Genomic DNA, 23,768 nt, shown 5'->3' with positions numbered 1-23,768 from the left:
GTGACTGTAGCGATCGCCACCCAGTTCCGATCACGACGTGCAAAGGAGGCAAGTCTCCGTCGCAGCCTTACAACTGGGTCCCTCAGAGACAAACAGTGGTGGACGAAGTTGAAGAGCGCCGCAGGCAACCGCACACAGCCCGAAATTCCCCTAATTGTCGACTCTGACGGCCGCAAGTGGGCAACGAGCTCAGAGAAAGCAGAGGCATTCGCTCGCTTCTTCTCGAAGAAATGCAGCGTTGCCGGTCCGGACCTTGTGGAGGCTGACCTACCGGACCCTGCTCCCTCAGATGCTCCACCTCTTCGCACCATCCACTTCCGCCCAGAGGCTGTGCGCCGCCTTCTGACAAAGCTCGACGTCTCCAAGGCTACAGGGCCTGACGGTATTTCTGCTCGCGTCCTTAAGGAATGTGCCCACGAGCTCGCAGAGCCACTGTCCAAGCTATTTGCTTTATGCGGCACTCCGGACAGAACAGGTGAGGCATCTGAGAGAAGTCCGCCTACAAAGACAACTTGCGTTCTGTTGGATAGGTAGTCAGCTGCCACACGGTGTCGAAAGCTTTGTCAGGGTCGAAAAAGCATATGGCAACTTTCCGCCCCATATGACGATAGTCGGCAATGAAACCCAGATTGCGCCGGATCCAGAGCAGGAGAAATAGGATTGTATAATTGATTGAAGAATTGCCATTCGCAAAATTTGGAAATACAGGACAGGAGGGAAATTGGGCGATAGTTACTCGCTTGGGATTTGCTGCCTTTGCACTTGTAAATAGGCAAAAATTTAGCCAGTTTCCAGTTGGTAGAGAACTTGCCTGTGGTAAAGGAGAGGTTAAATGGGTGGCTAAGTGGAAAAGAAATCGCACGAGCTAGTTTCTTTCTTGAAGGAATGCGCAATGGAACTTGTAAAGACACTATCTCAGCTCTTTGCTTCCAACACGGAGTTCTACCTGGAAAAGTCTTCCACGAGCGGCGTCAGATTCGGGTCATAAAGGGTACATGAGATCATTCAACGAGATGCAATATCCCGAAATCCCATTTGCCACATCTCAAAAGAACTTGGACAAAAAGGCCTTTTTACGGTACATTCACAATGTGACTTACAGTTCGTTTAATTTGGTTGTGGCTTTGAACAGCCCGGCAGGTAGGTGAACAAGTTGATTTTCGCCCAAACCTCTGGGAGAACAAAGTAGAATTTGGATAGGATGTATGATCCTGAAAGAATATTGCGTGCTAGTTTGTAGGTGGAGTGTGTGGATTACAGTGAGGGCTGCGTCCCACCCACCTGTATAGATTCACACAAAGTGTGAGTTACGAAGTCTGGAGAAAATGTTGAACGGTTTCTGCTGGGATGACCACTACACCATAGCTCAGTGGTTACAGCATTGCTGGCTACAAGCGAGTGTCCCTGGTTCGAGTCTTGGTGGAGTCAGGCAATTTGTTCTTCAGACTGCTCCTGCTGCCATTGCCGTCGTTTCTGATCTTGTCATTCTTCTAGTTGATGCGGTTCCTGTCACTGCCATGCCAGTAAGTGTCTTGTCCGGTGGTTTTTTTCCGGTGGTCTAGTTAATTGTGAGGTGACGTTGCTTTGTGTTGATGCCGCTGCGTTAGATCATCTTGTACCAGGATGATTCTTTGCTGGACGTCTCCTGTTGTCGGATGCGTGCGTCCAGGTGTTGACAACATTTGGCAACGATGGTGATGGCTGTCTAAAGCACTGACGTCAACGCCAAGCAACAGCAAAGATCGGCACCGACGGCGATGGCAGCGTCTAAAGCACTGACAGCGGCAATGGCTAGGGTCCACACGACTAGCCATTTGGTATCGGTTGTGGCCACCGCACATGCTGATTATTCTGATGTATGAGTCGTCCATCGTCATTTGTTTGAGCATCCTGATTGTTGTGCTGTGTATTCAGATGATTTTGTTCGATTGTGTCATGTGTACGCAGTGCTAGATTGTTTTGAAGCCGTATACATCCACACAAAGAAAATCAACCTTTGCTAGCAAGCATAAGCAAATTAAATTCACACTTAGGCTGTTAGGTAGGTTGTGAAAACCTCTTTAGTTATGTCCAGTGATTATCTCTTGTTGTCGCACTAAATGTCACGCTTATTGAGTTATTGAAACTTCTTCGCGAAGGGGGAGCTGGTTAAGAGACGTTGTTCTCCACACCTTTTAGGTATTTCATTAGATTTTTAGAGCCATACATGTAGCCATGCAACTGCTTATGCCAAATTCCACTCCCCTTTTTAATTAATATTTTGAGGACCACCATCTGCTCACGTCGCACGTTTGGATTTCGCAGAGGCTTCGGCACATCAGACGCTTTGCAAGCTCTCCAAACTGCCTGGGCAAGTGCTGTGGGCTGCGGAGGGGCGGCTCGTATCCTGGCTGTTGACATCGCAGGTGCGTTTGACCGTGTCTCTCATGTCGGCCTCCTCCACAAGGTGCGCAGCCTAGGCATCGATGGTCCGCTCCAGAGATGGCTTGCCTCGTACCTGGACACCCGTTCATTACAGTGCCTTGTTGGAGGGCGTACGTCAGCTTCGTATACGACCTCCGCTGAAGACCCCCAGGGAAGCATTCTTGGTCCAACGCTTTTCCTGGCGTACGTCAACGACGCGCCAGACGTTCTCGCTGACGGCGCCAGCTTGGAGGCCTATGCTGATGACACAACCTTATACAGCTTAGTCACCTCCCAGCAGACTCCGGAAGTCGCAGCGCAGTCACTGCAGGTGTCTGTTGACCGACTGCACGAGTGGGGCCGTACGTGGAAAGTGACTTTTGAACCAACTAAATCCCAGGCCATGACAGCCACCCTCAGAGGCGCCGGCTTAGATCTCCCCTCACTCCTGTTTGGTGGAACACTGGTGCCCGAGACAACCAGCATCACCCTCCTTGGTGTGAAGGTGGACGCCAAGTTGACCTTTGGCGATCACCTACGCTCCGTAGCCACCCGTGCACGCGAACAGCTTGGGGTCCTAAACAGAGCCGCCCACATCCTCACCCCCGCCGGCCGGACGACATTGTATAAGGCGTTCGTACGATTAGTCATGAAGTATGCGCCTCTTGTATGGATGGGATCTGCGCAGAGTCACCTCCAGCGTCTGAACAATGTTCAGCGCCGCGCACTCCATGCTATCGGCCCTGGGGCACACCTACCCAGCTTGGCCATCCGCCGTACTGTTGCCTCGCTTGCCTGCCTGTACAAGCTGCACTACTTGCCTGGTCCACCGCAGCTGCTCTCTGTGTTGCCACCTCGCCATATCACCTCTGCCAACCCCAGAACCCGCAGCGAGCACGGTAGTGTCAGTGGCCATGACCACCAGCTCCAACACCAGCTGCCTGCATCTGCCCCGCTGACACTGAAGCGCTCCTTCCCACACTGCAGCATCAGTGACTGGAACTCCCTCCATGCAGCTCTCCTGTCCCAGCCTTCCCACAGCAAGAGAATGCAATCATTCAAAACGAACGTTTATCGCCATCTTTGCAGCACAAACTGGCTCTGGGCAGTCGATTCCCTATGAATAGTATGATGCTATGATAGTTTCTCCCCACACTCACTCGTGTTAAGCCTTGGGTTTTGCGGGTTTTTCGCATCTTTCTGACTTGTACAGCTCTATCTTCTTCTTTTTTCCTTGTTTTGGTGCGTGTTTTTGGCCGTGACGCCGAGACCTCGAGTCGGCAGAGTCATCAATGCCCCACCATCATTGCTGCGTCTCGGCACAGCGCCTGCTCATTACTTGTCAGTTTGTCCTAGTCTCCGTACCATTGTCTTTCCTTATTCTTTTCGAGCTGGTTATGTGAATATAGTAAAAAAAAGAAAAAAAATCACTGCAAGCCCACTGGTTGACTTGACCAACATCCATTGCTTCTTTCATGACGAATATCAGCAGTGCAACTGTGGCAATAAATATCACCACCTCCAATACCGCACTTATTGGCGGAGCACATTCTACTGGAAATGAAACACTTTAATGTTCAGTTAGTGCTGCTCTGGAATAGTATGGAGAGCAGGGCGGTGAAGGGTTACACGCAAATTCAACATCCTCGCCGATGAGCACTGTGGAGCATGTGCAATGCAGAAACTGCTGTCCAATAGTATACAGAATCTGATTTCCAGGAATCCTTAAATCCTCACACTGCCCCCAAAGGTGAAGAGCACACGCATGAAGAGACGTACATGTAGCTGCTATGTCATCAACTTTGCGTTGAGAGAGTAGCAGACGATCGAATTTTATCCTTCTCCTTCTCCAAGATGAATTGCAATCAGTCTAACGATTTATTTGTGCTCTTTTCTTATGCGCGGAAATATGGCTGTAAGCTGTCCTCAGGGGAGAACATGTTCTAGAATAAGAGCAGTGGGGTTCCATCTGTTCACTTCATGATGGTAGTGATTCAAGCAAACGTGCCCCCTTCTTGTTCCGAAGTTTCAAACACACCAAATTCCATGATGCACTACATTACTAGAATTTATTGCACTGCATCGTCTTGAAAACAATTCCTGTATTGCCTCCATGACATACTAACTTCAGTACTTCGCCGAAGGGAGGCTTCCAGGTCTTGGTAGACTTATTCTCCTCCAGCATGGCCTCATACGACCTCTCCAAGGCACGAATCCATCGCCCCAAAAACAAAAAACTTTCTTCGATAAATTTGAAAAATGAGCAGAAAGACTGCGCGCGTCGGTACGCTGTGCGAACGCGAGCTGTTGCAATGCGGGTTGCTACGGTACGCCGCCATATTGATAAATGCTGGACTCTCTATCGACCAGGGAATCGTAACATATTTTACGACTCCCCGGTCGACATGTACTGCCATGTGTACGGAGTACGGTGTACCGTGTTTGTTAGTGCAAACGAGCTGGCCGCACAAACGAGCCGAGTTTCTGGCGAGCGAGCTAACGAGTACCCGTTGAGATTGTTTTAACACTAGTATGTAGTATCTAGTTAGAGTGATGGAGAGTTATTCTTAACTCGAATTCAAATGTCCTTTTCATTTCTACAGTTATCGTTGGTTCAACATCCGACTTTAATATATTTATTCTCTTCCCTTGTGACTTCTTTCACTTGTGAATTTTTTCTCTTCCCCTCCCCATTACTTCCCATTACTATTATCAATAACCTTGCCATGCCGTGTATGTCGCTCACATGTATAAAAGGAGGCGCCATCGCCTGTTTGTGTAACTCTAAAGCTGGTTTTCCAACTCGGCAAATCAGTTGATCTATGCAACTTTGTGCCTTTGTATCACCTTGACGTTTGTATAGCAAAAGGCATGCAACAATGTTATTGAAAGCGACAGGCTCGGTTGCCGTTCAGGATTCACACCGACCTGTCCACCCGTCAACAGGATCGACAGCGGGAGGCCCCGCTGATGTCGATGTTGATGCACACCAGGAAACTTGTGGTAGTGAGTGTGATACTAACAGGTCTAGTAGCAAGCACTGACAAACGAGAGGCCAGCTGGGGCATTCATTCCAGTCAGGGATGCTTGTTCGACGCTTCGTATCAGCAGCTCAGCTCAGTTTGATCAAACAAAGATGTTGCAGATGTGTTTTGCTTTTCTTCTTCCTTCTTCATCGACTCGTCTTGTCATCTCTCCTTTTTTCTTCACCGACTCTTCGTGTCCACTCTGCTCTGCCACTAACGGCGCATTAAAACTTCAGAACTAAATATTGCGACAGAGCTTTCGGCCATATTTTCAATTCATTGCATTCCCAACTCATCACAACCACGCGCTCTTCAGCCGAACCATACAGACACAAGCAAGGACACTTCCGTTGAGAGATAATATTGCTCCACGCCTCTAGACAGCTGTTTCGCTCCCTGTCGGAGCTCATCAGTAGAGGATGATAATGATGATAATGGAGGAATGATCATTCTTATACACCAGAAATGGCGCAAGTGCGCGCTTTCCACATTATTATATCAATGGCATATGCAAGCTGCTAAAATGGTAAAGTGTGAGAACAGCGATAAATAATCATAGTACGCGCTCATTGGTGGAGAAACACACCACACAGGCGACGAAAATCTTACGCGGAATACTGATGCCAATGGAAAGTACATGTATGTTGTTTATTATTATGATGTGGCAATGTCCATGTATGCAGGCGAGGCGAGACTCACCGCCGTGATCCCCGAACGCGACAGGCTCGGTTGCTGTTTAGGATTCACACCGACCTGTCCGCCGGTCAACAGGATCGACAGCGGGAGGCCCCACTGATGTCGATGTCGATGCACACCAGGAAACTTTTAGTCGTGAGTGTGATACTAACAGGTCTAGTAGCAACCACTGACAAACGAGAGGCCAGCTTGGGCATTCACTCCAGTCAGGGAGGCTTGGTCGACGCTTCGTATCAGCAGCTCAGCTCAGTTTGATCAAACAAAGATGTTGCAGAGTGTCTTGCTTTCCTCTTTCCTTCTTCACCGACTCGTCTTGTCATCTCTCCTTCTTTCTTCACCGACTCTTCATGTCCACTCTGCTCTGCCACTAACGGCGCATTAAAACTTCTGGAGTGAATGCCCCAGCTCCATTATCCAAGCTCCATTATCCAGCCGCCGCAAATCAGGCGCGGTAACACAGCAAAGTCATCTCCCAGCCTGATATGCAAGCAAATTCGTCCCATCAACGCCGTTCCACTCTCCTTCATCGAAGAACGCTCAAATCTGTTTGAGACGATTCAAACTTCAGCCGGCTACGTCATTATGATGTGCTCAGTCGCTCAAAGAGCACACGAAAAGGGATTTTCCCCCAAAATGGCGAAATGATCGATCAAAATTTTTAATTTGCCGAGGTAAGAATACGGCGTGCGATATCCCTGGCGTCCGACATCATAACTCTCCGGCGACTGTTGCATTGGACAGCTTGGAGTTTCCGCTACCACGTAGACCCTTCGATTGTGGAATCTGCTCAAGAAACAATGGAGTTACGAAGATTTTACCGCCTGCAGACTTTCGATCATATATTATTTTGATCGAAACTCGTACAGTGCGTCAATAAAGGGATTTATAACAAAGAGCTAAGTGCAACTAATGAAGAGCCAAGACGGGTGCAAGTCTGCAAGAGCTAAACCATGCCAGGTCAAAGGTATCATGCAAGCAGAGCGAAGAACACCGCAGAACCTACCTATAAGAAGCCGCTGAGCAATGGCGCGTTGGGTGAGCGGGCTCCCCAACGTGACCCTCATGTATGCACATTGTACTCTGACGGTGAGCGCCTGAGCGGGCTCCCCACGTCCCAATTTGGTCCTTCTTCTCTCCATGTCTTTTTTTCTCCTTCTTCTCGAATGATTACCTTACGTGCATTCTGTTTTTCTGCATACTGGCTAGCTGCGCATATTCCTGTTTCACGTGTTCTACTATTTCCTGGAAATACCTCGTACCCTTCAAAGCAATGATCACGCCATAATCTCTAAATTTCACTATAAAAGAAGCTCTCAGCAGCTGATGTTCTTCTGCTCTTTTATCTTGCCCTACTGAGCACTGACACATTTGATTAAGACAGATAATCAATATGTATTTTCAGATAATCAATATGTATTTTCAGATAATCAATATGTATTTTCAGATAATCAATATGTATTTTCAGATAATCAATATGTATTTTCAGATAATCAATATGTATTTTCAGATAATCAATATGTATTTTCAGATAATCAATATGTATTTTCAGTAGTGGTGAAACGAATATTCGAATATTCGAACATTCGTTCGGTTTGCCACATTCGAATATTCGTTAAGTCACATTCGAGTATTCGTTACGTCACTTCGAATGCAGTGCCTGTACATACATGGATGCCGAACACGGTACAGTGCAGTAGGTACAGCCTGCCTGTGACTTTGTACTGCATGCATGCACATGTATGTCCATACTGGACTGCCAATGTTGCACATAACATTTATGAACTTCGAAGTAGCCTTATGTGGCAGTATATCTTACGTGGCACTACCGTTTGTCATACCTAATAATATATTAGTATTGACAATATCCATCAAATGACTGAGAGGAGGGCATGTGATGTCATCTGTGTTACCAAAAGAACATTCGTTCATTCGTTCGTTAAGCTGAAGAATATTCGACTAGTAGGTTTTGCCATTCGTTTCACCACTAATTTTCAGATAATCAATATGTATTTTCAGATAATCAATATGTATTATCAGATAATCAATATGTATTATCACCCCCCCCCCCCCCTTCGCTATTGGGCAACGATCCCATTTGACTTTGCGAAGTAAAATAAAGAATACACACTTACATACATACATACATTCTCTCTTTCACTTCAGTTCAGTCGGAGCAGTCGATGCTCGGGTCTCAGCTCTTAAGCGGGATTCACAGAAGCTTTTTTGCGATGCGACACGCGATGCGACAGGCGCGAAACCGGGAAAACCCCAAATCGCAGCCATGTCACACCCATGCAACTGCCGCAACTGGGCCATCGCAGGCCATCGCAGAAGTAGAGCTTGGCTCAACTTTTGCGTGTCGCATCGCAAAAAAGCTTCTGTGAATCCCGCTTAAGTCTTGGTTTTACTTTGAGCTCGGATTTGAATACTACTCACAACGTGAAGCTAACAATCCTTATCTGTTGATTGTGTGGGGTTCAACTTGGACCATGCAGCTATATTCGTTCTTAGCAGGAACCGGAGGTTTTTTCCCCTGGTGAGAAGGCAGAATTGCCTGTGCTCTAAACGAATTCAAATTAAAGAAACAAACAAAATTTAATATTGGTTGGCCCCTGGGTTGTGTTGGGCTCGACATGAGGCCACACGTCTGTTCGGTCGCCGCTCGTAGTGATTTCTGGGTCCGGTTTTCTGAGCGCGGGGATTCGACAGAGCTATTACCGCAGAAAGTATAAACAAATTATGAAGCAGCTATCCACGAATGTAGAAAGATAATAAGCGATATAAAGCGGTCAGTACGTGCAATGATAGGGCACAAAACTGACAGGCTACTGAGACCTTCAGCGACCTAAGACTTAGCTATAACACATTTCCAGGACGCAAACCAACAGCCTTCCAACTTGGAAGGTTCAAGGTTGGGTAGAACCAAAGAGTGGAAGGTGGGGGCAGTGGAAATGAGCACTAGCTTGGTCCCACGGCAACAAAGAATGCCGACTGTTACAGCACGATGACGAGACCAGTTAATAACATGACAACTACATGACAATAACATGACAACTACAATTATTCCCGTAGCTATGCAAAGCAACATACCACGCAACTTGGGTGGGTCTGCAATATCAGAGATAAAAACATAACTCGATTTCCGTGTTTTCTTCTCCTGGTGAGCCGTCACAAACAGTACGGCGGAACGTATGTCGAGTGAAACTACTTGTTATGGTAGTCGGGCGTTGAGTTTTCATTTGGCAACACTATGTGTAAACAAATAGATGGTGTTGCCATGGGCTCGCCGCTTGGTCCTGTATTGGCTAATATATTTGAAGGATTCTGTGAAGCGTCCATTAGTCCACCATTGTGGCCCTCTATGTACTGTCGTTTTGTAGACGATGTGTACTGTCACGATGAGGATGAGGATGTCTGTGGAACTTTTCTATTGACTCTGAATAGCCTCCACCCCGGCGTTGAGATTCACGCCGGAAGCAGAACAAAACGGCAGCTTATCCTTCTTGGATGTACAAATATCACGGAATAAAGCGGTCTAACTACAATTCGAAGCAGCAAAGCAGCACACCATCAACATGTGCCGTTAAGTTGTGTTCCGCTTGATGTGCGCGATTGTCGTCCTCGCCGTGGTCGTCCTCCATAACGTGCTGTCCTGTCCATCAGTGGATCTTCCTCTTCCCGTGATGATGTGACTGCATGCCCGTCCTCCTCTGCGTGTGTAGGACAGGGAAGGGTGACGCGAAGCCAAATAAAAATACGGACTGGTGAGGACACATACAATGACAACGGAAGTGACAACAACAGTCAGTATTCGATAACGTGGTAGACCGCGAAAACGAACTTCAATACCGGACACCGGACAAGTTGGAGTAAGAAGCTCAATAGAAATCCGCAATGGAGGAGACAAAACTGAAAGGACACTGGGCATCGCGCACCCAACGGCTAGTGTCAAGAAATGTGGAAGGCTGCGGAAACGCGAAGAGACGGATAGTGGTGATGCCACGAAGAGGTGAGATGACGGAATATTGGAGGAGGCAACACTCAACGGAGCTAAGAATCGCACTTCGTCAATCAAGCAACATCTGTCAGCCCGTACCAATTGACGTGAGTTGTACAGTGATAATGTGTTCTCAATATTGTCATTATTATTATTGTAGAAGAGAAAAGGACATATGGATACGAGTTAAGAGTAACTCTCCATCACTGTAACATGATACTAGGCACAAAACTGACAGAGTACTGAAACATTCGACGTCATGACGTTGCGTATCCATATGTCCTTTTCTCTTCTACATTTATTTATGGCTCAACATCCGAGTTTCATATTATTATTATTATTATTATTATTCGAACTTAGAAGTTGCGACTTCGGCGGTAATGTCATGAAGTTGGTTGCTCCAACGAGGAGCACACGCTTCTTGCCGAACTTGACACTTGACTGACTCACGACTGCCATCCGGAGCACACCAGGAGCACGTCGCACCTTCCGCTCGGCAAACCTGAAAGAAAGCACCACTCCCTGCTCAATACACAGTGTTTCGGGGAATTCACCCCTCATCAGTTGAGCTTGAGTAGGCTGAGGAAGATTGTGCCTGAAAAGCTCCACTTATATACTGCTCTCCAGGCCAAACCATCACCAGGGATACAAACTTACAGAGACACTTTGTTTCCAGCGCGACAAACACCTCGTGAAGCCCCAGGTAGCAGCGTGAGTCAGAGTCGCTCATGGAGTTGTGCTAAACAGACGTTGAGCGCCAGTATAGCTATTCACAACGCTGTCACCTCCAACAACTAGTCGCACGTCCGCGTGAGGGACAACAATACGAACTTAGAAGTTGCGACTTCGGCGGTAATGTCATGAAGTTGGGGTGAATTCCCCGAAACACTGTGTATTGAGCAGGGAGTGGTGCTTTCTTTCAGGTTTGCCGAGCGGAAGGTGCGACGTGCTCCTGGTGTGCTCCGGATGGCAGTCGTGAGTCAGTCAAGTGTCAAGTTCGGCAAGAAGCGTGTGCTCCTCGTTGGAGCAACCAACTTCATTAGTATTATTATTATTTAAATAACCGACGAGGAGACAACAGTCGTAAAATAGCAATGAAAAATATCAATTGTGCACTCATAACCATGTATAAACAATTAAAATAAAACAATTCCAGAACGTTTTCGTGTGACCATCATCAGCACAGCTAGCGTTATGCATAACCGCTAGCTGTGCTGCATTCTCACGCTTCTTTTCATATTACTCTAGCTATATAACTGGTTGTTTTAGTGATTTTTACTATGTGACGATGTTCCACTGATGATGGTCACACGAAAACGTTCTGGAATTGTTTCATTTTAATTGTTTATACATGGTTATGAGTGCACAATTGATATTTTTCATTGCTATTATTATTTTGGAAAGGATTGGGAGAACTTCAAATTCAAAGTATCAGTCGGGGAAGTGAACTGCCTGAAAAGAGAAAAAAACGCCAGACCCACCAGGACTCGAACCTGGGACCCTGCTTGTCATGAGCAATGCTCTAACCACTGAGCTATGGGACCAGGCTGAACCCAGAAGGCGCTGACAAGATTTTCACTCCAAAGGCAGCTCACAACACGTGCCACACATACTGATGGCACTTGGGTCTTTTTCCCTCCCCCAGGGGACCAACCACGGTCAGTTTCTGGAAACTACCAGAGGTGAAAGAAAGTGATTAAATTTTGGAAAGGATTGGGAGAACTTCAAATTCAAAGTATCAGTCGGGGAAGTGAACTGCCTGAAAAGAGAAAAAAACGCCAGACCCACCAGGACTCGAACCTGGGACCCTGCTTGTCATGAGCAATGCTCTAACCACTGAGCTATGGGACCAGGCTGAACCCAGAAGGCGCTGACAAGATTTTCACTCCAAAGGCAGCTCACAACACGTGCCACACATACTGATGGCACTTGGGTCTTTTTCCCTCCCCCAGGGGACCAACCACGGTCAGTTTCTGGAAACTACCAGAGGTGAAAGAAAGTGATTAAATTTTGGAAAGGATTGGGAGAACTTCAAATTCAAAGTATCAGTCGGGGAAGTGAACTGCCTGAAAAGAGAAACGACTGATGCTATTATTATTATTATTATTATTATTATTATTGTAGAAGAGAAGAGAAAAGGACATATGGATACGAGTTAAGAGTAACTCTCCATCACTGTAACATGATACTATTATACAGTCATAAAGTCAGTTTTGTGCCTAGTTATTGCACTTTCTGACTGTATAATAGTATCATGTTACAGTGATGGAGAGTTACTCTTAACTCGTATCCATATGTCCTTTTCTCTTCTACATTTATTTATGGCTCAACATCCGAGTTTCAAATTATTATTATTATTATTATTATTGTAAAAGAGAAAAGGACATATGGATACGAGTTAAGAGTAACTCTCCATCACTGTAACATGATACTATATACAGTCAGAAAGTGCAATAACTAAGCACAAAACTGACAGAGTACTGAGACATTCGACATTCGACTTTCTGACTGTATATAGTATCATGTTACAGTGATGGAGAGTTACTCTTAACTCGTATCCATATGTCCTTTTCGCTTTTACATTTATTTATGGCTCAACATCCGAGTTTCAAATTATTATTATTCAACGCAATAAATAGAGTAAGCTGCGCACTCAGTACAAACAACATTAGCAAAACTTGTTTTCATGTAAATAAAGAAGCTTGTTCCTAAACGTTTTCGTCGCCATCTCATCAGAGGATTACTGGCAAATCTGGCAAATCAACAATCCTCTGATGAGATGGCGACGAAAACGTTTAGGAACAAGCTTCTTTATTTACATGAAAACAAGTTTTGCTAATGGTGTTTGTACTGAGTGCGCAGCTTACTCTATTTATTGCGTTGAATACATTTTTATCTCCACGGAAGCTTTTTAACCCTTTGTGTACGGACTGTACAACTTTCGATCCCCTGGGATCGAAACTTTTCAAAATTTCAATCAACCGTAACTCAGTCGTTCCTGGGTTATTTCCAATAACCACAATATGTAGATCGAATTAAAAACTCCCAGCTGTCCACTGAAACAATCGCTGACATGCTCCGATGTGCGGTTCCAGAGTTACCAAGCTCGAAAGTCGAATCGCGCCTATTGTCGCTCAATAGCCGCTTGCGCAGATTTGAATGAGGGATTTCCCCATCATTCTGGGCATGGAGTGACGAAGAAACACGTTCAGAATGGTAAACGGACTCGTGGCAGTTTGTGAAATTTTTGGAAGTAACAGCTAGTTGTTACGAGCATGGAGAGCGAAACAGCTGATACAAGAAGACTTCTGTCGGAAAATTGGCATTGCAGCTAATACGCTGGGCTGTAACGCTGGCGATTTGACCTTCATGGTGGCATTCGTGGGCTCAATGTGTTCCGCTTGCGACGAGCTTTCCAGGAAGCCCAGGATTGAAACAATCGTCAAAAGGAGACTAAAGTTATGACCCGGAGAATTATGGAATTCGAGTTGAGTCGAGATCAAATTCAGTCTTTGTACATTTTTCCGTACATAAAGGGTTTTTAATTATTATTATTATTATTATTCAAACCGTAGTTTGGAGGTGGTGGAAAAACAGTTTCGTAATCAGTATTCGCATGCAACGACGCAAATCCACACAATTCGGTAGACACTTCCTTTCCATCAAACGTTTTCGTTCCCTTCTCTTCAGGATAGTACAGGGAATGTTGGAAATTTGGAAAAACACATAAGTATAACTTAATAGAAAATAGAGAAAAAGTCAACACTTCAACATAGGCGATAAAATGGTTAAAGTGTTAAAAACTCGAAAACAAAAGCTGCAAGTTGTAGACAAACACGTTGAAACACATCAATGAACACTTGTCACACTTTCACGCGGTGTGACACCAAACAACTGCGACTCTAACACATTCTCCTTCTGGACACATAGGTCTGGATCTAGTTTACAAATATACAGAGCTTCGAACACAGCAAGATGTAACTTAGACCTTCCACGAGTTATAACCGAAAAGATATCTTCACTATACGAGGTGAATTGCTATTTCTGGACATTGTACATTTCTGGACATTTCGAGTAAAATAATTTTTCGTCGCGTGTAGAGTCAAGTCAATCAGGTTGATGAAGTTTTTTCTTGTTGCAGTTGACAGCTGGGCTGTTGTAGTTTCTCCTCGTGTCGGTGCCTTGTTGATAACCTTTTCTTGGGAGGCATTTCAACGAGTTTTGTGGTACTATGTCGCACGAGAATTTTGAATTTTGAGTAAAATAAGAAGTAATGGACGAATCGTTGGCTTCCCCATGTGCACTCCACTTCAGACGCTGTATTGTCTTGGACCTGTTGGTTGGAAGTGTGAAGAGGCCAACTGCAGTCCACCAATAGAAAAAATAACAAAAATGGTGCAGTATAGGATGCCTATTGACGCTATTTTACTTTCATGTCCAGAATTCCATACACTGAAATTTAGGCCAAAAAAATTGGCCTGTCGAAAACAACCTGCTAAAAAGTCTCTGGGATCACAGCATGAGCAATTGTCACATATTTGGAAAGATGAAGGATTAGGCCATACAATAGATACGAAAAGATATGAAAAATGTAAAACACACAGCCAGTGGGCCTCTATTTTATTTTCATGTCCAGAAATTGCTATTCACCTCGTACAACTCACGACAATCAGCACTTCCCAACAAATGACGCTTGATGGACAATGTTCGATCATTTAGCTCTGTCACCTTTGACGTTGTTCTCTTGATACCTCCAACGTCCTTTGAATTCATGGTCGTTTTCGTTTGACTCCTCGGTCTTCCTCGTTTCCTCTTGCTGATCGTTGTTGTCACTTCCAGTACCGACGTATTCAAATCTCCAGTACTTTGTCTCTTCACTTTGCTTCTGGTAACTATTCCGGTGTCCGCGAGCTCCGGTGTCACATTGGGCGGTTTTCGGGACGTCTTCCTCGCTTCCCACGCTAGTCTGAGATGGGTCAAGCTCCCCGCCCAAAGCCTCTAACACAGCCAGATGCAACGCACATCTACCACGTGACAACATTGAGAACACATTATCACTGTACAACTCACGACAATTGGTACGGGCTGACAGATGTTGACTTCCGTGCATTGTTGTTTGACGGCGGCAATAGCATCCAACGAAGTTAAGACCTACGTCGGCATGACAGCTACCACATTCAAGCAGCGCTACAACAAACACACTTCGGACTTCCGCCATGAAAAGTACGCCGCATCGACTAAGTTGTCCAAGCACATCTGCTGACCACCCCTATAACATAGACAGCTATGACCGCTGCGAGTTTTTGACGCGTGATTGCAGGAGTTTGTGTGCGGTTAGATTTGTCATACGAACGCAGTGTGTATGCGTGTGTGCGTGTGGACATGTGTGTTTGTATGTGTGTGTGTGTGCATATATCCATAGGTGTGTGTATACCCAATGCTGTAGACAGCAAACTGTTTCGGCCATAAAATGCCTCATCAGTACAGCTACGAGCAGGTGTGCGCATATGCGTGTGTGCGTGTGTTTGTGCGTGTGCGAGTTAGGGTGTTGTGGGTGGGTGGGTGTCTGTGTGTGCGTGCGCCCGTGTGGAAGTTAGGGTGTTATGGGTGGGTGTATGTGTGTGTGTTAGTGTGTTCGTGTATGTGTGTGGGTGTTACTTGTGCGTGTTGGTATGTGTGTGTGTGTGTGTGTGTGTGCGTGTGGGTGGGTGTGGTGTGTGAGCGAGATTAAGCGCGTGCTTGTTAGTGCTAGACCTGCCCCTACTGCATCTGCCTCTGAAATAGCCTGTCCCTGTATACATTCACGCGATTACTCCTCTCGCTATTGTATTATCACACCTCTCTCAACTTAGATATACCAGCGCTGCCTTCAGCCATGAAACTCAGTCAGAACGGAATTAATTTGCCAAGGTTTTCATTGTGTGCCTTTGTGTAATAATAATAATAATAATAAATTGGTTGTGGGCAACACCGGCTCACACTCAATCACTGCTTTTCACCAGAAAATTAATTTATTTCAACATTTCGGTCATGAAATATCCATCGTCAGGAATGAAGTTGGCACACTGGTTAGGCTGTGTTAATAAATGAGGAGCGCTGCGAACTTATAATATATCACACCTCCATGCACTATTACGAGAGAGAAAAAAAGACTAAACTGAACATCACAAAAAACCTGGTATAGAAATAACGCAATACGCAGCCACTCTAAATATGGCACGGGTACAGGCACCAAACAGAATGTACATGTACACTATTTGCGTGCAGACATGTAATTGCAGGCGCAAGCAACAACAGTAGTAGTGACAGTACATGGGGTGCAAAACCACCACTATCCAGGAAAAGCGAGTGTCAGGGCCAGAAATACCGTATATTCTCTATTATAAGCGCCGTGCTTATATTTTTTAAACACCCCTCTACCCCGCGCTTATATTGGAGACCGAAAGAAGCTATACGTCCTCCTACAGGAATTTGCAACACACTGCAAAGTCTTGATCTGCTGATGATAAAACTGCATCATAAACTGAGCAAATCACACTCATACTCCTCATCATCGACAGTAGTATCCTTTGTTACTTATCTTGCATACTCGATAGTCACAATAGTAGGGCCACTTCTGATGGCTATCCTAAACAACATCCCCAGCCTACCCACTATCCCAGGTCTGCAGAGATCCTTAGAGGAAGAGCAAACGGCTGAATCATGAAATACTGGTAATGTCTGTATTCTTGCCGAGTGTCACGCGAACCGTGACATTGTTTTTCTGTATTCTTGTTCGTCAGGCAAGACTTACAGTGCACGTAATTCAGGTGTGTCATGAGGCAGTCCACCGGGAAGATAGCGGAGATTATTATTTTGCAAATACCTGAACAAGGAAAGAGTATGAAGGAATGTTGGAAATTGTGTGACAGGGAAATTTAAGGTTTTCATCTTGTAGCATTTTTAAGAAAGCATAACTATCTGAGAAAACCAGAAACGCTGGGCGGGCCATCTCTCTGATTTCACTCAAAATTTGCAAGTAGGTTTCCTTTGGGGTCCTCAACAATCATGCAAAAGCGCTCGTAACACCTTGGCTAAAATGGGCCCAAAATACAACTGAATATTGGGTCCAAAACGAGCGCTGGTACAGCGTACGCAATGGAGCTAGAAACAAACCACCACCATGCCAACATTACCTCACCTGAGCAGTCTTCACATCACCACCACATAGAGCCATGGCTACATCCAGGAAAGCAATGGCCATCATCTCCAAATATCACTAAATTGCATCGCTAGAATAGCCAAATGTCAAGGGCCATAGCGGGAGCCATTTACGGCGTCTATTTTTCTGAACCATGCACTGCAGGATAGTGGACTAACTCCACTACCACCCAGGACATGTCTCGTAAGTGTTCCAGGTTTTCTGGAAATAAACAAATTCAAATACTTTCACTTCACCACATTTCAACATTGCCAATTTCATACCCGACGACGGAAAGAGCCTTCTCAAGCTCAAACACCAGGCACTGCTCCAGACACCAGCACGCCAAACACTGCAGCGTGGTCACCTCTACCAAGTCTGACAAGAAATTCGAAATGACAGCCCTTGTCACTCCAAACAACAACCATTTCCTTCCCTGAACAACTTGAATTTCACTAGCAGCAACGCTCTGCAGAAGTGCAAACATATTGAACAAATCTCAATTTGTGCGATCCAAGCACGATATTTTTGCGTCCTGAAACTGGCCGTGTGCCGACCACCGCGTGACATAGCAGATCGACGGATTTGATCGATTTGATCGACAATCAAGATGAGAATCAAAATCTAGATGATCAGGTAGATCAGCCACATGATATTTGCTATGCTACTACTTTGATGTATGATGGAATGCTGCTTGAGTGAAACCATGAAGAGGCACGATGCCCTGCACTTCATGATTTGGGATCTAGCTGCAACCTGTTTTCCAGGAATATCATTTGAAATTTCGACCACGTAGCATACTGACCAACCACCAAAATCTCAATCCCTTGACAATACATGCAGAATCCCTGGATTTTTCGCAAAATCCCTTGATGGCACAAAAACAAGTGAAAAGGGCTTTTCCCACCAAAAAAAGTTCAACTCTGCAGATCTGCGTACGGCACAGTTCAACCCTGCACTGCTGTTTGATCAGTCGGCGCGTCGGCGCCCACCTATAGCGCCTGTCAGTGCAGATCTTGTGGTCAGGTCTTGAAAGTGCCGTTTACAGTACGAAGTGCAAGTGCGCACCGTACATATTTTTGAAAAAACCGGGACATTCAAACCAAATCTCAGGAAAATCCTGTATCAGACGAAACTGTGACTTGTCCGGGATTTTCCGTCAAATCCCAAGGACCCCGGGAGTAGTGTTGATTTCCCGGGATTTTCCCAGGAAAACCGGGAGGGTTGGCCAGTATGACAGGTATGACAGGTTCGAGCACTTGCTTTTCAGGTGCACCCCGGAGAGATCGACTTGTTGGGTACGGAAATGCATCCACGGCTATTTCGTGTATCTGGTAAGTTGGTCGTGTGTTTCGTGCATTTTTTAGGATGCCAACAGTAATTTTGTGTTTCACGCATGGATGGCATCTGTTGCCGGAGCGACATAGCTCGACAAAGAGAATAAAGTTGATTCCTATCGACATAATGTCTCTTTTCCCACCTGATCTATATTCCTGCAACCAGATAACGTGATGAGCTCACTGATTAGAGTGTCGACCTTTTTGAGACAAATGGTTGCTCGACAAGAAAATTACAACAAGCAGACGTACGTTCGCTCCTCACCGAACCTGGGGAAAACCCACACCTTGCTGCATGCTGCGAACTCTGGCAACTCGGGTAAATGTACGCAAATATCGTGTTGCTGATCAGCCTTCATCGTCCAGATTTTAATTCTGATCTTGATTGTCGATCAACTCAATCAAATCCGTCGATCGGCTATGTTGCTGGGTTGTTTGGTTTATTCTAATTCACACAATAAGCGGGAACTAGACCCAATGTTATAAAGGCGAATGGATAAGCCGCATTTAGAAAAAAGAAGACACTAATTAGAAAATTACGAAAGTATCTGACAAGCGAGTATCAGGGGTGACAGTGTGGTTGAGGAGAGCTAGGGGTGGGCTAATCTTACCAACAATATGGTAGGCAACTTATGTTAAACTTGTTCTGTCTTGCTATGGTCCCAACATCATCTGGCAGCAGGTTCCAGAGTGCAGATCCTGCGACTTACGGCCGAGAAACGCTAGAGCAAGTGGAGGATGGCCCGGCTGAGTGCTTTCGATTTCACACTTGGATTGTTTCATAAATCCATTCGCATGCATTGAAGTCGTTCGATTTCCATGTCGTGAGCCCTGGAATCGATTCGGAATCAATTCCACGGATCCACATGGGGTGACGTGAAAAAAGAAAAGAAAAGAAGCCACGTGTTGAAAAAGTCATGACGGTACTAAAATGGTCCGCCACATGCACATGCACACAACTCCATCAAACCTCTTCCAGCAACAAAATAGGGGAAAGGCAAAATAAAGGAGGGAGAAGAAAATGCTGGCAAAAATTGTTCATAGAATAGCTAGGCACAGTTGCTTCAGCAAAATTTGTTACTCTTGGCACTGCTGTGCTCCAGTAACAAACAAGGAACATCATAAACGGAGCAATATCGCACCGAGCAGAGAACAGCATTTCTTCTGTCTCGTCATCATCAAACACCGTCGAGATCGGGAATGCCTAGTCATTGTCCATTTTTCAGGCAACACTTAGCGTCAAAGTAAACATGGAATATTTTACATGCGAAAGTGACTACATCATGTACAAGTACATGTGAAAGAAAAGCGATGAGAAGAAAGTCAGTATCAAACAGCAGTTTTTTCGTGAAATCTAAGACTTACGGCCCTTTTCCTGAAAAATAAGTCTGTACACATTACCAGACAGATATAATGTACAAACTGGGCAGAATCGATTCCACGGATCCACATGGGGTGATGTGAAAAAAGAAGAGAAAAGAAGCCACGGGTTGAAAAGTCATGATGGTACTAAACTGGTCCGCGATGAGAAGAAAGTCAGTATCAAACAGCAGTTTTTTCGTGAAATCTACGACTTATGGCCCTTTTCCTGAAATTTTTGGCAGTGTCAATATATTGACACTATATATTGACACTGCCAAAAATAAGTCTGTACACATTACCAGACAGATATAATGTACAAACTGGGCTTGCATGCTTTTTCATGTACAACATACAACTAGTTCATAATCACAAAGCATGTTCCATATAAGCATTCATCCATATTGGTATTCAAGCCCACATTATTACACATATGTCATAACAGAAATGCAGCACTTCCAAATTAGGAACTCCCAATGCTCTTGGGGCCCCTAGCATTTTGGCGGCCTACTTGTATCTATGTATAATTTAGTGCCACTCTCGCCTGCATAAATTCTGTTGTGTTTTTACATTTTCTCTTCACTCCGATGAGCTGCCTTAGACAGCGAAACTGGTCAGTCCTTTAAAAAGATTTGTAAAACCGAAAATATGTGTTCTGTGAAACAACTTGTGTCGGGGATGTTTCCCTCTTCAGTAAATTAATGATTGTTGTTTGGAGTGACAAGGGTTGTCGGTTCAAATTTCTTGTCAGACTCGGTGGAGGTGACCACGCTACAGTGTTTGGCGTGCTGGCGTCTGGAGCGGTGCCTGGTGTTGGAGCTTGAGGGGGCGCTTTCCGTCGTACTCACCGATTTGAATGAGTTTGCCCGACAGGTTTGCTATGGAGCGAGTATTAAATATTGTAAGTCGGTGAGTGGCAACATGTATAGACTAGAATCATTCGGTTCCGAACGCAAATATCTGTACTCCGACGGGCGTTTTCCAAAAGCGGCCAGATAGATTTTCTTCATTTCTTCAATAAGTACTGCCAGCTATATGGTTCATGCAATAAACATTAGCTATTCGGTATTGAATCAATGTGAAGGACCTACAGTCCGTTTCAAAAAGATGAGCAATCCTGGCTATCGCCCGCGGAGTTTGCCGTCTTACCGTATTAGCACTCGAGAGCTGCCTGGAAAAACTCACTGTGAACTGGAAGAAATATTCCACGTGAAAGCAGGAAGAATGACAACTCACTCACGTTGATACAGTCATGCACGTCTCGTTTACAACAAACGAGTTCTTCCTCGTATCGGTAATTGAGTCAAAGAGAACTTGTCGAAACGAAAGTGTTGTAAATGTTGACGAGCAGCATGGGTCCCACTTCGTTTTGCGATCAAATAGTTTCTTTGAGCTGTGATGCAATTTTGTTTTATTTTTATTTATTTCACCGTACCGTGGCCAGAGAATATAGGCCAATATCGACGGAGGGGGCAGTAGCCAGCCATGGCAGTAAACAAAAACAAAGCAGAAAAATAAATATTACACATTACTGGAGGCAAAGAGATACGGGGACTCTATTTTGCGTACTGCAAGTGCCGGTTTCCACACATCCATACATAATAAATTTGTAGAAAGGCCATTTGTCAATGAGTGTGAAAATTTTGGTTTGTGGGTGCGGCTTATACTCCGAATACCAACTTTTAGTCAATATTTTGCCTCAAAACGGGGGGGGGGGGGTGCGGCTTATACCCAGGTGCGGCTTATACCGCGGAAAATACGGTATTAGGGAGGTTCTGCTCTACGTTTCGGGAACATGACGCAAAGAATCATGCGAAGTCTCTTCACGTTCTCGTAACGTAAAGAAATCCTGTTCTGCTCTACTCTTCACGTAGAGAAGTCACGTGGAATGAGTACTGGGATTTTCCCTTCTATATTTGGCAGTTTTCTGCATCAGTTGATCGATACCCAGCCAATCCGTACGCATTTTCTTTGCGTGTGCCACAACATAGAGAACCTCATCTCCGCGTAGAAATCTGGACCCAAAACATAGGGAGCTGTAGACTGTAACGCAGACACCTGCTCTCTACGTGATTTCTCTGCGTTTCACGTGATGCAGAACCTCTCTATTAGAACACGAGCTTCATATTGGCCTTGAAACCATTTAGGGTACAAAACGATTTTACTGATAGAGGCAGGGCCAGCCAGAGAGAATAGGCAGCGAAAAACGGAGATCTGGTATAAGCTGATGTTCGAGCTTTAGGTAAAGTGCAGGGATTGCGCGTAGAACGAGTGTGAAGAAACCAGTTATATTTACGCAAGTGTGGCGGGGCTTTGTAAAGACGAATAGAATGAACAACAATACACAGTTTTCGATCCGCTTGACTAGAGATAGGGAAGGTTTGCGGAAAAGGACTTTCAGTATCCTCTTATTGTGGACTTCCAGGGTACTCATTAACGATTTACTTAGTAGGGATGACCAGGCGGTTGAGCAATAGAAAAAAAATGGGGAGAATATATCAATGATAAAAAAGGCAAATGCATTCAAGCGGTAGGTGGGAGCAATGAGACACGAGATAGCCAACAGCTTTACTGACTTTGCTACGAATATAGTCGGCATGTCTACTAAACGATAAGTCTGAGTCAGTAACCAAACCAAGATGCTTGTGGTACTTTACCACTGTGAGATCTGTGAGGGATCTGGGAAGAATAAATGATTATTTTGGCTCTAGAGTTCGGCAGGAATAATATCTCAGTCTTGGCGATATTAGGTCTTAATCTCCAGGTAGTCATCCACTGATTGACTTAGTTGATGCCGCGATGGAGACTGTCTCGCAGCCTCTCTAGACACTCATTGAACCGGAGCAGTGCAGTATCGTCAGCCAATAAGGACACACCTTCAACATGACTGGGAAGATCATTAATATACACTAGGAAAAGGAGGGGCCCTAGGATGAATCCCTGCGTCACTCCGGACAGAACAGGTGAAGCATCTGAGAGAAGTCCAACTACAAAGACAACTTGCGTTCTGTCGGATAGGTAGTCTGTTATCCACTCTAGCGCTGCACCACACACACCGAAAACTTTGGAAAGTTTAGCAAGTAATGCACAGTGCCACACGGTGTCGAAAGCTTTCTCGAGGTCGAAAAAGCACATGGCAACTTTCCGCCCCATATGACGATGGTCGGAAATGTTTTGGATCAGCTTGGTGAGCTGTAGAGCGGTCGAGTCACCACGACGAAACCCAGATTGCGCGGGATCCAGAGCAGGAGAAATATGATTATATAATTGATTGAAGAAGACCAGTTCGTAAAGTTTGGAAAGACAGGACAGGAGGGAAATTGGGCGATAGTTACTCGCTTGGGATTTGCTGCCTTTGCACTTGCAAATAGGCACAAATTTAGCCAGTTTCCATTCAGTAGGGAACTTGCCTGTGGTAAAGGAGAGGTTAAATAGGTGGCTAAGTGGAAAAGAAATCGCGGGAGCTAGTTCTTTCTTGAAGGAATGCACAATGGAACTTGTAAAGACACTATCTCAGCTCGTTGCTTCCAAAAAAGAGTTCTACCTGGAAAAGTCTTCCACGAGCGGTGTTAGCTTCGGGTCATAAAGGGTACATGGGATCATTCAACGAGATACCATATCCCGAAATCCCATTTGCTACATCTTAAAAGAACTACGACAAAAACGCCTTTTTACGGTACATTCACAACATGACTTACAGTACTTGTAATTTGGTTGTGGCTTTGAACAGCCCGTCAGGTAGGTGAACAAGTTGATTATTATTCAATCTT

General features: G+C 45.2%; 1 long non-coding RNA gene across 1 annotated transcript in view; it reads right to left on the bottom strand.

Moving 5' to 3' along the window:
• LOC135820956 (uncharacterized) overlaps window positions 1-23,764 on the bottom strand; it is a 67,978-nt gene extending 44,214 nt beyond the window's left edge. The window contains exons 1-3 of the long non-coding RNA XR_010554224.1: window positions 23,697-23,764; window positions 16,916-16,987; window positions 1,101-1,172 (exon numbers count right to left, since the gene is read on the bottom strand). This is a non-coding gene — a long non-coding RNA (uncharacterized LOC135820956). The remainder of the gene's footprint in view (window positions 1-1,100; window positions 1,173-16,915; window positions 16,988-23,696) is intronic.
• Between the last annotated feature and the right edge of the window lie 4 nt (window positions 23,765-23,768).

The sequence above is a fragment of the Sycon ciliatum genome, chromosome 7, assembly GCF_964019385.1.
Source record: "Sycon ciliatum chromosome 7, ocSycCili1.1, whole genome shotgun sequence".
In the NCBI taxonomy this organism is placed as follows: domain Eukaryota; kingdom Metazoa; phylum Porifera; class Calcarea; order Leucosolenida; family Sycettidae; genus Sycon; species Sycon ciliatum.
Note: the sequence above shows the minus strand (reverse complement) of the source record. Positions and strands in the feature narration are given on the sequence as shown.